General features: G+C 34.8%; 1 non-coding gene across 1 annotated transcript; it reads left to right on the forward strand.

The window, feature by feature from the left end:
• The first annotated feature begins 232 nt into the window (after window positions 1-232).
• On the forward strand, window positions 233-340 carry LOC125998332 (U6 spliceosomal RNA). The gene has a single exon (XR_007491922.1). It is a non-coding gene; the product is annotated as a U6 spliceosomal RNA (small nuclear RNA).
• Window positions 341-14,225: the final 13,885 nt, after the last annotated feature.

The raw sequence follows: 14,225 nt of genomic DNA on the forward strand, positions 1-14,225 counted from the left end.
AATGAGAGAGATGCGATTTGCATCAAGGCAAGGATGGGGATGATTCATGAAAGGGAAATGGAAGACATTGGTGATCCAGCTTAAATAAAGCAATCACAATAAAAATCTGTATGGTCTGGAATTTTTGCATAAATAAACTGCTCTCATGAGAACACACCCAGATTATTTTGAATTAGTAGGAAAATATAGCAGGGTTTAATATATTGTATCAAGCTATGAAAAAAGTACTCAGGTGCTCGCTTCAGCAGCACATATACTAAAAATTTGAACGATACAGAGAAGATTAGCATGGCCCCTGCGCAAGGATGACATGCAAATTCGTGAAGCGTTCCATATTTTCTAAAAAAAAGAAATATGTACTCAGTAGGGTTCTTACTTCGCAATTAAAAATAAACAATTATCAATTAAATATTTTTGATGATAAAGGTTAGAAACATAAAATTAGTGGATCAAACAATACTCAAGTAAAAATATAACATCTTTAAGTCTACCTAGTAGTACAAAATAAAAAATATGATCCCAATAACATAAGTCAAAAAGATTTCTAAAACTTACTAGCTATCTAGAGAGATGTGCTCTTTTTATTTTCTATTTTATTTTATTGAAACCATTGTAATCTACAACTGCATTCATAGTTGAATTTAGTTATAAAGATGAATCAGAGCCATTCCCACCACCAGTGTCAACCTCCTGCCACCAATGACTCCAGAGTGCATCCTATCCCACCCCCCTTCACCCCCTGGCTTGCCACTGTAACAGGACCCTTTGATATTGTTAAAGTTTGGGTTTTTTGATTCTATTGTTAACTTTGGCTTGGTTATTTAGTTACATGCAATTTTTTCTCCACCAATTCACCTGAGAAAACTTGGCCCCAGGACCCAATCATTTCTATTTTCTTTTCTTCTTAATTTTATAAAAAATAGAAATATGAGGCAAAACAAAGTAGGGAAGGAACCTCGATGCAGAAGACGTGATGGACGATACTACATAGGGTAGACACCTCTTATAGTACTTCCTACCATATTGCTTACCACTCTAGATTTGAAGATTATGCTTATACTAATATGTTCCAGCCATAATCTAACCCTGAAAGTTTTATTTACAGACTTAACCCCTGCCATTGATGAAGTGCCGAAGTGTCTAGAAATTGGAAAACCTTTCCACTCAGGAACCAGTCCATTTTTTTTCTTCTCTTTCTTTCCCACTTATTTTTCCTACTTTCTCTTCCAATGTATATTTTTAGCTAATTATTTATCTTTTCTTAACCCAATTATTTCCTAAGTGCTCAGACCCATTCAAGAGGGTCAAAACTCCAATAACCTATGAATAGATCTCTAGTGTCTATCTATACATGGACATGAATTTTATACTGTACATTTTCCCATGTCTGCTCAATTTATATTGTAAACAATCTATGCCTATATTGAATATAGGCCCTCTTATATATTATTCCTCCTCCCTCCTTCAGAACTCCTTCTATCCTCTCCTCCCAAACCTGATCCATTAGTTCTCCCTTGGTATCCTCAGTTCTTCATTCATTAGGTACCAAGACAGACCTCCTGCCTAAATAAGCCACTACCCTGTTTCCAAAGTGAAAGTATATTCTCTCAGTTCCACATCTAGTGCTCTGGCAAGTGTCTGCAACCACTACTTTTGTTGATTCATTCTATGTGGCACTTTTCACACATATAACCCTAAGTATAGACTGTTGCATGCTACCAGATTCAGCTCCAGAAGGTTCCTCCCTCAGCTCCAGGATACTACCTGATCTCTTAACTGCTGAAAACCATTGCTCAAACTCAATAATATGGAATGAATATATGCCCTGGATCTTACCCTCCCCAAGAATATTTCAAAAGGTTCAATGGGGATATCTAGATTTCCCTTGTATGTTTAGTACCTCAATAGTCTTACCATTTAGTATTGTGTTTATATCCAAAGGTAAAGGTAGCCTCCTCCATCCTTCTCTAATTGTTTTTTATATAGAGATGTTTTTAAGTTTGCTTGTTTTGGTTCTGGTAGTAAAAAATTCTAGAAGAATTGCTTGAGATAAGAGCCTAGATCTAAACCAGGGCACAGAGATTGTATAATTTGTCACTCTTACCCCCAAATGCACCAGCTATATAATATGGTACTGTTTTTCTTTTTGAATAGGCACAATAAGAAGGAGGAACTTTTATGTAAAGAAACAAGTTCTTATCTACTAGGTATAAGGATCCATAAATTTTATAATACAGGGGCAACTCTCACCATGAATATTTGTCATGGGAACTCGGCTTAGACTCCATGTGATCAGACAATGACCGTCCAACCTTGAACCCCAGATCTGAACCATAGAACTAATACAGTTTTCTGAAATAGCATCAGAAACCAAACTCCTCCTGGGGAGTTTCTAATACTACTCTGGTACCAACCTGTGCCAGGTTGATACGACACCCTAATGACAAGGAAATACCAAAAACATGATCTAAGACGGGTCGTCTTACCTCACCATCTAATTATAAGACAAAATCAAAAGACACTCTGTCCTTTGATCTGTGAAAAACCCAAGATCACTAGTTACAGAAGACTGACTTTGATAATCACAGCTTGTGCAGAACTTTCCCTGTGATCAATAAGAAAAACCCTGGCTTAGGCTTTGGCCTAGGATATGTACAAAAACCAAGATATCTAATTCTAAGGGTCTGACTTTGATAACTGTCCTGAGAAGAACTTCTGGGACCATATGTAAAGACTCTATCCTTAGGCTTCATCCTATGATCTGTGCAAAACCCAAGATCACTAATTATAAAAGACTGACCACAACATCTGTGATGGAGCAGAACTTATGGGACTATAAAAAAAGACTATCCTAGACTTCATCCAAGGAGCTGTGCAAATACCAAGATCTCTAATGACAGAGGACTTGTTTTGACAACCACAACTAAGCTGAAATTTTCTGACAACATTAAAAGACATTGGTGTTCAGTATTTAGCATGTCTGGAGCCTGTAGTTGTTCCCATGACATTATGCTGCAAGGGTAGAGAATCCCTGTATCTCTTAGGCCAGTGGTCAACAATCTTTTTTTTCAACTGAGCCAAATCTCACCAAAACCATGATTGAAATTTATTTTGTTTGTTTATTTGTTTTCTTGTTTTGACAGCACTCAGGGGTTACTCCTGCCTCTATGCTCAGAAATCACTCCTGGCAGGTTCAGGGGATCATATGAGATGCCAGGATTTGAACCACCGACCTTCTGCATGAGAGGCAAATGCCTTACCTCTCTGGCCCCAAGAGCCACATTTTTAAAACCAAAAATACATAGGATGGTACACTGTTTTTAGTTTCAATAAGTTTTTATTGAGAATATTCTGCATGCAAGTATCCACATAGGTCAGGAGGATACAAATAGCACAACTTATAAAACAAAAACTTTAGAACAATATTATTTATTGATAACATTAAATTCCATAACATTTGCCTTACAATATAGAGAAAATTACATCCTGACAATAACTGACAAAGTCACAAATACTAATGTGAATATTGGCCTTACATTTCCTTGGATAGTTTTAGTAAGTCAGGTTTGTATGTTGTTGTTTTTAATTTTAGGCACAATTCCAGCTTCTCATTCATGAGATGATTTCTCAATTTACTCTTGATAAGATCCATGCTTGAAAATGATTGTTCACATAAATATGTAGACCCGAACAAGAAAAGAACAGCAAACTCTAGCTTTTTTAGTTGATTATATGAGTCAGGAATACTATTCCAGGTGTTAAAAATCAACATATCTTTCTTCTCCAGGTGTTTTAAAGCAGACCACTTGTGCTGTGAACTAAGTTCACATTTGTGTTTCTCCAATGTTTCTAAATTAGCACCAATACTCAAGTTCAAATTTCAAGCTCCATGGTCCTTTGTTTTTTAAATCTAGAAATTGCATTTTAAAGTTGCCAATGTCAATATTAAAGGGAGAAAATTTGAATTCCATTACAGTGGCATCCAGAGATTTCTTTAACAAAGGCCAACGTTGCCTTGCTCTTTCTGAAATCCTGAAACCTCTTGACAAAAGCTTCCCTCATATTTAAAAGTTTTGTTTTAAAATAGGTAATGTCAATATCAGAATTATTTTCTTGGCGATGTTTCAACAGGCTTGGAAGGTGAATCAAAGTTTCTCTGTCAAAATCTTGAGCAAAAACATAATTTGTTTTCAAAGGAAATAACATCTTCTAACATCGAAAAAATTGTGTTTACTTTCCCCTGTAGTTTATGATTAAGCTGATTTAGATGTGAAGTAACGTCCACCATGAAATACAGTTTTTGAATCCACTGATCGTTTGTTAATTCTGGATAGCGAACACCCTTCTCGAGGAAAAGGCTTTGATTTCTGATAATAAGTAAGCAAAACGTTTCAAAAAGTTAGCTCTTGATAACCAAAATGTGCTGAGAATTTGAAAGCCTACAATATGGAGATGAAACAGATTTAAAAAAAAAACCTTTTTAACAATCTTTAAAAGCAAGAAGCGTGTTCCAGAGAAAAGTAGTGATTTCACTGAAAGGAAAATAAAATCTATTGACACTTTAGTGTGTGCTGCAAGAAACCAAACTAAAATACACACAAAAACAAAAACGGCAATTTGTTAAAGGCATATGATATATCATAAAGGAATTTGATTGAGTGCCTAAAACATTTTAAAAATAATTTTATTTAAGCATATTTGTTACAAAATTGTTCATACTTAAGTTTCAATCATAGAATGTACACCACCCTTCACCATTGCACTTTCCCCACCACCAATGTCCCTTGTTTCCTTCCCTTTCACCCTCCTCTGCCTATGACAGGGGCAGGCAGTTTGCTTTTTTCTCTCTATCTCTCTTTTCCTTTATGACACTGAGGTTTGCAAAATTTTCTTTGTGACACTGTGGTTTGCAATATTGTTAATTAAAGGGTACCATGCATGTCACTTACCCATTTTCAGCATCCAGTTCTTGTCCAGAGTGATATGTTCCAACTATCAATGTCATAATGTACCTTTCTCTATTCTAACTGAACTCACCACTTTTTGTGGCAAGCTTCCTATCATGGACTAATCCTCCTGTCCCTATTTTCTCTAGATATTATTACCATATTGCCATTTATTATTCTTATATGCCACAATGATTGTTCTGTTTCTATATCTCTCCTTCTGACTCATTTCACTCAGAATAATAATCTGATGTGTTGATGTATGTACAGATGATGCACTGTGCATGGCTCAGTGTTTTCTCTAGTGACAAGAAACAGAAGTTGCACACCAGTACATTGTATTCACTCATTGTATGATAGACTGGGTTCAAAAAAACTCCCTGCTGAACTAAACTGTGTGACAGGTGACACAGTAAAGATAATTTATGAAATTCACAATTGTGATCAAATCTAGGCTATTCATCACCCTGAGTGAGAGTATGGATGCCCACTACTAGCATCTTCTCCATGAAGAAGTGAAGTGGCTGTTCAGGGGAAGGGTGCTCTCTCACCTTGTTGGCAAGAGGAAAGAAGTAATGCAGTTCCTGTGAGAGCAGAACTCTGACTTTGTACATCCCCAGTTGGATAAGGAATGGGTAGCTAAGCTTGTGTATTTGGCAGACATTGTACATTTTCTCTATGAATTTAATATTTCTCTGCAATGGGAGTTTCATAAGTAGTTTTTACAGTGATCCATAAGATGGATGTGTCCAAAAAAGAATCTGATTCTGGAATAGCTGTGTCTGAGGAGATATTGAAATGTTTCCACTTTTGCAAAATATTTTTGTTTGGCACTTATATTATGCAGAAAGTCATATCAATATGAAAAACAGCATTTAAGGGCATTAGCTCACAACTTTAACTGAACGTGAGAATTCACGGAAATGAAAACTCTGGGTTGGGAATCCTTTCATGGTAGATGCCCACTCTTGTGCAAAATAAAATATGTGTCTTGGGGGCCGGGCGGTGGCGCTAGAGGTAAGGTGCCTGCCTTGCCTGCGCTAGCCTTGGACTGACCGCGGTTCGATCCCCCGGCTTCCCATATGGTCCCCCAAGCCAGGAGCAACTTCTGAGCGTATAGCCAGGAGTAACCCCTGAGCGTCACCGGGTGTGGCCCAAAAAACAAAAAAAACAAAAACAAAAACAAAAGCAAAAATATGTGTCTTAAGATCACTTCAGGCACTGTATTTCTAAGCCCCACACAACCTGGTCTGAAGAAGCAGGATAGCAGGAAAGAAATAATAAACCAAGCTAGGCAGGAAAGGATGATCATGGAGTCCATGGCCTTTTACCTGGTACTCTGCCTCGAGCCCAAAAAGCTAGAACACCTCTTTCTTTATTAAAACCAATTCCCAATACCAGAAGGCTTCAGGTCAAGAGAGAGCCAAAAGTACATATTCAGTGGACTTTTACATATCAAAGGAAGAGGTTTAAGAAAGGATGACGTTGGGGGAAAATCTTTGTTTGAGGTTGGTACTGGGTATCATCTTACACTCTTGGACCGGACCTGCACACAGGGCGTGTACTGACAGGAACTAGGAGCAGAGTTCTGACTCCTGGAGAGGCTGCCCAGCACACAGGAGAGCCAAATTAAAAGTGTAAATAGCCGCATGTGGCTCAAGAACCACAGGTTGCCAACCACTGTTTTAGGTCAAGGGAATTCCCTTTCTAATTTTCCCAATACTTACTGTGCCTATGCAAAAATACCCAAGCAAACAAATATATATATATAATGGCAAAAAATTATATACCCAGACATTATGTATGTTACAGATGAACATTAGACAGACATAGAGGTGGTGAAACAGACAATCATACACACATATTGATTGATCCATAGGTCGCAGTTGAAAACTGACCCCTGTGGGAAGGGTCAAAACCCTTAAAAATATAAAACTAGCAAGTCAGGTGGAAAGGTTTTCCGTTTCTAAGCAAATCATCATTGGTGAGGGTAAACTTTACTAAAGATATGCTTCCTTAGATAGATCGTGCTAAAGCATTCTTAACACAATTCTAATTTTTAAGTCTAGAATACAATATGGTAATGTGCACTGTAAAATTAGTCTATACCATCAAGTATCATCTAAAGGGTCTTGAGAATCCAAGTTTCTTTCCTGAAAGCAAGCTGAAAACTTGGGAATTGTAATATATTAGTAAACTAGCTTGACTTGAAAATAGATTGCAATAACATACTCAATGAATGACATGTTTATGGCATGCAGTCGTGTATTCCAATGTTATCTGTGAACATAAACATTAGATTATATTAGCAGGCATAATCAAATGGAAACTGAATAGAACATAATATTTATCAAGAAATTGTCTTAATAAGCACTGTATTCTGATTGTAATATTACATTGTAATGTGAAACTAGGGTGACTAGACTATCTCCAAAACCATTGTGAATAAAAAGGTTAAAGAGTCATTATAGACAGATTAAAATTAAGGCACTAACAATTCTTACAGTGCACACTGTAGTAGGAGTCCATGGCTTCCAAACAAATTCTGCACCTGTTTCTGTGGATAAAAGCATTAAAACATTATTATAGACACCTATTAAGTATAGTTTATTGAACACCTGCTCAATCTAAATGGCTGACTCTAATGCTGAATGTCTCCTTGAAGTGTAGAAGAGAATATAAACTTTGTGTTTCTCCTCTTTCACCCAGTTTCTTTGATTCTTCTCACTATATTCTGAGGCTAATGGTGTTCAAGACAAAATACAATTTACACCACTGTATTTATTTGTTTTCTAAATACCAAATGTAAGTGATATCATTCTATGTTTATCCTTCTTCTGGCTAACTTCATTTAACTTGGTTTGGTATTTAGGTTTAACAATTTTTTATTTCCACTCAATGGTCCTTTGTCCATTTGGCCTCATGTATCCCATCCACTTTTTTTTTTCAAAGTTTGTAGGAAGACATAGGAATATAAGACAAAACAAGATGATTCATGCTCTATGGTTCTTAAAAAAAGTGGGTTAACAAAAGTGGGTTAAAACCCCTATCTAGAAACTATAAATATAAATAAAAATAGAATAAAAAGATGATAAAAATTAAAAAATTATAAAATAAATAAAAATAAATTAATACAATTTAAGAATGGGGGCAAATGTGACAAGATTTTATTTTGCATAGGCACAGTAGATACTGGGGAAATTAAATGGGAAATTTCCTTGTACTAAGAAATACAGGGTGTCTCTACCCTTGAAGCATAGTCATGAGGCCCACCAAAGTTTCTAGACATGTTAGTTGTCAAACCCAAGGTCTGTCTTTATGGTACCATGGAACGTTCTGCTCAGTTGTGGTTGTCAAAGTCATTCCTCTATAATTAGAGATTTTGTTTTTTGCACAGATCCTAATACAAAGCCTAGTATATAGTATTTCTTATTGGACCCAAGTAAAGTTCTGCTCAGTTGTGGTTGTTGGAGTAGTCTTCTGAAATTAGTGATCTTGTTTTTGCACATATCTGAAGATGGAGGGTCTTATGATTTTATATCACCATTAGATGATAAGTTTGGCAACCTGCCCTTAGATCATAACTGTTGCACTTTCCATGTTGTCAGAGTGTCAGACAAACCTGGCAAGTTGGTGCCATAACAGTATCAAGGCCTCTACTGGGATGAGTTTGATACCTGATGCTTGTTACTGAGAACTGTTTCAGTTCTAAGGTTCATATCTGGGGTTTGGGGCTGGATAGTCAATGTCTGATCAGATAAGTCTAAGTCAAAACTCAACGACAAATGTTTAGGGTGGAAAGCCAATAAGAATATCATTGGTCATACACTTTTTATAGACAACTGCTACTGTCTTGAAGAAGTTTTCTTCCACACTTATTTTCATGAAGGTTTTCCTAAAGAATGTGTTTTGAATCTTGTCAAATATTTCCCTATATCTATTGATATGATCATGTAGATTTATATTTATTTTTACTGATGTGGTGTATGATTTTGATTGTTTTTCATGTATTGAAATACACTTGCCTCCCAGGGAAGACACCCACTTGGTCATCTTTTTGAGGTCTTGTATTCAATTTGCTATGATTTTGTTAAAGATTTTTGCATCTTTGAATGTTTATTACTGAGATTTGTTTAGTTTTCTTTCTTGGTGGCATCTTTGTCAGCTTTTGGAATGAGTGTAATTGGAATTTTAAAAAAGTTATTAGAAAGGACTTTATGTAATGGACTTCTGTCCTAAAATGTAGTCTACACTAGCTAAAGTTCTATGTGCACTTGAGAAAAATGTGTAGGCAGGTTTTTGTAATGAAATGCCCTGTAGAGAGCTATTATTTCTATCCTTCTAGTTTTTTGTTTATGGCTCTATGTCTTTGCTAGTGTTCTGACTAGTGGATCTATCTAGTGGTGATAAAGGTTTGTTAAAATCTCCCACTGCTATCAATTTTCCATCCTTACGTTTGTGAGAAAAAAAAGCCTTACATATTTTGCTGGCTCTACATTTGGTGCATAAATATTGATAATACTGTAGTACTTTTTGGTATTTTGTTTCTCTGATCAATATGTAGTATCAATCTTTACATTATGTATATTCTTTGAGTTGAATGCAATGTATTCTGATATATGTTTGGTTGCTGCAACATTTTTGTATTTCAGTGACTTGTATAATTGTTTTACATTCTTTTACTCTGAGACTGTGTTTACCCTGAACAAGAAGCAGATGTCTAGGTTTTGTTTCCTGATCTAACCCATAACTCTGCATTTTGATTAAGAGTTTAGCACTTTGACATTTAAGAGAACTATTGACAGAACTGATTGTTGCCATTATTTTGTATAGGATTATAGTTAAAATTGGAAATTTGGTTACTAAAATTGATTATTGAGCTGTTAATTTAGAGTCAGTATTTTTATTGCTAATGTGGAGTTCTTTATTGTTCAAGAATGTTTTTAATCCTCCCTCCCATGTAAATGAAAGCTTTGCTGGGTAGTGAACTCTAGATCAATAGTGTCTTCTATTTTTGAGATTGAATATGTCATTCTACTCTATTCTTGCTTGGATTGAAGATGGAAGATGGAAGATCTGGTTTAATTCTTAAGTTCTTTTCATTATACTGTTGGTTTTGCTTTTCCTTTCTGCTTTAAAAAATCTGCCTCTTGGTTTTCTGCCATTTTATTACTCTATATCTTGGTGTTGTTCTGTTAGGATCTACTTTGTTTGACAATTTTTTGGCCCTTTGGATTTTTACAACAGCCTCTTTCCAGAGGGTTCAAAAGACCTCTGCTATAATTTTCCTCACTTGTTCATCCCTATCTCTTTTTCCTCCCTTTCTCATTTTTCTATGATTTAGAAATTATTTATTTTGTCTTTATTCATTAAGTACCTTACATTTTCTTCCAATGCTTCCTCTTTATTAATTTTCTTTATTTACTTCTTTATAATTGCTAGCTTGTAATTTGTCTTCAAGTTCATCTGTGTGATTTTCCACTTGTGTAATTCTAAAATGATGGCTTGCTAACATATTTTGCAGTTTCTTCAGCTCCATTTGTATGGATTTGTTCATCTTCTAAAAGAGTTCTTTGAGTTGGTTAAATTGTTCATCTATAGTTTTCTTAATTTCATAGGCTAGCAAATTTTTGATTTCTATTGCTAAAACATTAAGTGTTGATTTTAGGTCCTCATCTATAAGACCCAGGCATTTTGGTGCACTTAAAATTTGCCAGGATTTCCCTTTATATCTACAACTGCAATTGCATTTCTTAGCTTCTCCATTATTTTTTGCATTTAGTGTGTTGGGATGCTTGAGTTTCAAGTATTTAAGAAATTAATCTACTGAACTGTTTGTATATAATGTGTCAAGATGTAGATCTAGTTAAAACATTATTTTGCTAAACAAATGAAGTTACCTAAGTATGATAAAATATTGCAAAATAGTTCATTGGTTTGTTCAGCTGAGTTTTGAGTGTATGTTTTCTAAGAGTAGAAGTACTAGATCTAATATACATAGAACTATATAAGTTGAAATATATTCATGCAGACGTTTTGTGTTGCATGTTTGGGAGAAAAAGGATTGATAGCATGGACTATAGGTTCCCTGTTTCTTCCCAGACACAATCCCAAAATGACTAGAAGAGGTCTAGGATCAGAACTGAAGGTAAAACCTGGAAAGACAGATGTGCTTTCTATTCTCTCTTTCATTTATATTTCTCTTATCCCAAGAAGTTTTATCCTAATTCACAGAAAGAGTTTATTTCTCAGACAGGGAGAATATAAGAAGCTTGAGGCCACACTGACCTGACAGACTACTTATATGCTAAATATCAAATAGTTCAAATCAGACTATTATTAAAAATCTGTAAGTCCTGATTTATGAGAAGTGACACAGAAGTGTTGAACAATTAGGGGCAATTTTGTAGTAGTGAAGACATATTTGTTTCGCATTAAAATAATAAATTCTAACTCTATTATAATCATGTCACCTAAACTATGTCACCTATTTTAACCACCTATGTCACCTATATAACCATGTCACCTACTACTATAATATTATTTTTTGAAAGGAAAAATAGCCAAATATTCATGGAAGTGCAAGAAAAATGACAGACTAAATCAAGCTAATCAGCATATTTCCTGTTTTATTGGAAAACTTCAACCTGAAAACTGGGTCATTCATAATAAAATGAAAAATTTAAAAATTAAAGCTTTAGTAAATTTAGGAATTTATTTAGCACATTTAGGAATTGATTCTATAGAACTCTAAAGACTAAAATCTGATGAATATATGGCAAAAAGACCAATGAGCAACTCATATTGCATTTCTGGTAAAATCACCATTAGAAGATCAAGGTCCTAGAAAGGTATTAAAAAATAAACAATTAAATAATAACAATCAATAATAATTGATTGCTTAATTTTGAGATGAAATGGAAAGGAAAAATTTCATCATCAAATAAAAAAGATGAGGCAAGAATTGACAATTTTATCATTTAATAAATATACCACAAGGCAATAATAATTAAAACTATATATCTGGTATTAGAGAAAAATAGAATAATAAAGAATAATAGGGCTCAGAAATAGATCCTTCAAAAAGTTTAGTTTATGGTCTAAGTTGAACATTAAATTGTTGATAAAACATAGGAAACCACATATATTTAATTCAAAAATAGATAATTTCATGCAAATGAAAACAATAGAATTATAAGGACTGAGAAAAGGAGAAAAATGAGAGATTAATGATGAAAAATTTTATTTAAAAAGCAGTACCGGGGACAGGGAGATAGCACGGATGTAGGGTGTTTGCCTTGCTTCCAGAAGGACAGTAGTTAGAATCCCGACATCCCATATGGTCCCCCGAGTCTTCCAAGAGCGATTTCTGAGCATAGAGCCATGAGTAAACCTTGAGCACTGCCAGATGTGACCCCTCCCAAAGAAAACAGTACAATCTAAATTTTATAAACTACAGTATTGAAATATCATATATAATAATATACATGTAACATTTTAATACAAATTATTTTGAGATACATAATTAAAAGTTGAGAATTAAATACTGACAAAATTCATTTCACACATATAAAAAATTGTAGAAATTATCATAAAAGTATGACATGTGACAGATGTGTAGATTTATTTAAATGTATTCTCCATTTTCAGAAAACATATTTATAACAAGTAAAATAATCTTTGTTAGAAATAAAAACTGAAATGTGATATAAATATATAAAATTTATCATTAACTTACAAAAAAGATAATTTTCTGTTAACATAGACTACTTTTGATTTTCATCTGTCACGTTTCAGAAATGCTTTCCTTATATTTTTACTTTACTCTTTGACCTAATCAAAAATAAACTCTACTCCTTTATGATATGATTGATTTGACACTAAAATAGAGTGCACTATCACAGATCCTTTCTTAAAGAAGGCAGTTCCATGCCACAAAGGAGGAAAGAAATCTCCAATTGATTAAGATTTTTTCAATGAATTTATCAAGAGCAGATTATTTATGAAAGGACACTGATTCACTTCTGAGCCTAGTCCATAATGTTTACAAGTATCTCTAAATCCCTTCATGTGTCAGAAGGATAATTGCATTTTACTCTGAGAGGAATCTTGAAGCCAGAGTTGAATATAAAGGTCTACTAGTTTTAGATAAAGGAGAAAATTATAGGCTAGTCCTCAACAAAGCTCCAGTTACCTCTGCTTGCAATAACTTCTCCAGCTAAGTCAACTCAATACTTGCAGGGAAATTAGTGGACCCTTACCCTCCTAGAATACTGACTGAATATAGGTCATGCAAAACTCATATTAATCCAAATCCACATGGAATACACTAGTATCTCTGTTACAGACTCCCAGACCTGAGAGTGTTAATGACTCCTAGGGTTGACTTAGAATACTCTCCTTGGGTAAATTACAGAAGATTACCTCAAAACATAATAGACAAAATGGTGAGCCAATTTATAGCCCAGTCAACTCTACAAGTCTCAACTAGTTTTGTAACTTTAGAGACAGTATGATATGGATGATTTTTTTTTCGGGCCACAGCCGTTAGATGCTCAGGGGTTACTACAGGTTAAGCGCTCAGAAATTGTCCCTGGCTTGGGGGGACCATATGGGACCCCGGGAGATCGAACGGCGGTCCTTCCATTGCTAGCACTTGCAAGGCAGACACCTTCTAGTGCCACCTTACAGGCCCTGATAATTCCAGATTTTTGTTTGTTTGTTTGTTTGTTTTTTCGGGCCACACCCGTTTGATGCTCCTGGCTAAGCGCTCAGAAATTGCCCCTGGCTTGGGGGGACCAGATATGGATGTTTAATGAGCTCAAAGAAACAATAGTTCAGTTAGTTAAGAAATGTCAAAAAACTCTTGAGATAAGAGTTTAGAAAACTACAAACATAAATGATGGGTGTAAAAAATATTATAGATGAAATCAATACTAAATAGAAGAACTAAACTGTAGAAGGGAAAATAATTAGTGAGCTCTGAGATGGAAAGAAGGAAACCTCTGGAAACGACGGACAGTGAAACAAAATCTGTAAAGAATGAGTAGCATACTAAGAAACTATGGGATCAGTTCAAAAGAAAAAAAAGGAATAAGCCTAGTTTCTGAGGAACAGGAAGGTGAATTTGATGAACCTATAATCTAAGTAATTATAGTTGATGCTTGTCTACAGTTTAAAGTGTGCACCCAGATTCAAAAAAGCACAGAGTCTCAGCAAAAATAGTTCCAGATAAAAAGATCCCAAGACACATTGTAATCAGAATGGTAAAAATCAAAG

Source organism: Suncus etruscus, chromosome 20, assembly GCF_024139225.1.
Source record: "Suncus etruscus isolate mSunEtr1 chromosome 20, mSunEtr1.pri.cur, whole genome shotgun sequence".
Lineage (NCBI taxonomy): Eukaryota > Metazoa > Chordata > Mammalia > Eulipotyphla > Soricidae > Suncus > Suncus etruscus.